This window comes from Chanos chanos, chromosome 12 (genome assembly GCF_902362185.1).
Source record: "Chanos chanos chromosome 12, fChaCha1.1, whole genome shotgun sequence".
NCBI lineage: Eukaryota > Metazoa > Chordata > Actinopteri > Gonorynchiformes > Chanidae > Chanos > Chanos chanos.
In genome coordinates this window covers 8,661,951-8,663,426 of record NC_044506.1, presented here as the reverse complement: position 1 = coordinate 8,663,426, position 1,476 = coordinate 8,661,951, and positions in this window count along the sequence as shown.

Below are 1,476 nucleotides of genomic sequence, written 5' to 3'. Positions count from 1 at the left end.
CTGTGTTTATGTGGTATCCTGTACCCTAGCTTACCCTTCTTGGAACTCAGGCTTCAGTACGGCGAAACACTCCCCCCCCGCCTGTTTTACACTTAAATACGGCGAAACACTCCCCTCTCTCTGCCTGTTTTGTGGCCTCCGTTCGGGGAGAATGTGACCTCTATGTGAAGCGCCAGACGACTTCATATGGAGAAGCATCTGCGCTTGACTAGTTGCAAAATCTTTAAATAGTAATGCGTCTGATGCTTTTGCACACTTGCACGCACGCGCACACACAGACTCATACACACACACACACACACACACAGACTCATACACACACACATGCACACGCACACACACACGCGCATATGAATGCACCACATTTTCCTGTATGAAAACTTCAAGAGCAAGACTATAAATGGTCTCGGGTTTGGGTGGCGCACTCACACACACTCACACACACTCTCACACACTGCAGTTGGCATGGTTTCAGCTCTGCTGTCTGTGTGCAGTGGGCATGTGAAGAAAAGTGTCCTACGAGGCCTCAGTCTTCCCCTTGCGTACAGCGAAGCGCCGTTGGCTCTATCCGCTAACGGAGAGACGGCTCTCTCTTTTTCCCCCCCCAGACGCGACTTCCTTTGTCTGGGTGCCTCCGTTTCAAAGCGCCCTCTGACACCGCGAACACAATCAGACGCATTTAAGGCCTCACGTTAAAGAAGAAGAAGAAGAAGAACAAAAAAAAAAGAAAAGGGGGGGGAGAAGAAAAAAGGTGTAATCTTTAAAAGCACTTCACTAAATGCAGAGACACTTAAACTGGAAATGTCACCGCCTGCTGATGTAAGTGGAGGTGGTTTGTCTGTCTGCCAAAAAAAAAGAAAAAGAGAAAGAGAGAGAGAGATCAATATCCATTTTGTATTCTGTTGCTCTCAGAAAAAAAAAAAGATATACATTTAGTGTACTATAGGCCTTAGCACAGCACTCTGCCTTTTTAGATGCGTATCAGAAAGGACCACGCAGGGAGACAGAGAGAGGTGGGTGGCCTTCATAGTGTCTAAATGCATGCTTAAGCTTAGTGATATGTATCTAATGCATCTCTTCGTCTGTATCCTGCCGTTTGTTGATAGTACGTCTTGACAGGCCGCGATGTGAGCTTACGTCTGTCAAGCCCAGCCGTATCAGCGTATAGGCTAGTCTAAGCCTTGAGCCTTTTTGACGCCCACAGATTTACATTGAGGGTTTTTTTTTTTTTTCACTTTTTTTTTTTTTTTTTAAAAGTCTTTCACCCTGTTCCCTGTATGGGTGTTAGGATGAAACCAGACATGTTTTAACTCATTGCTACACTTTGAAGTGAAATGTTTAGTCTGGTAAATGTCCAGACTTTACTTAGGCATGTCAGGTGGTGGTAGGGGCACCCCCCCCCTCCCCCCAGACACACACACACACACACACACACACCCAGCCCTGAAGGTCAGGGCTCTGGTTTTGTCCCAACAG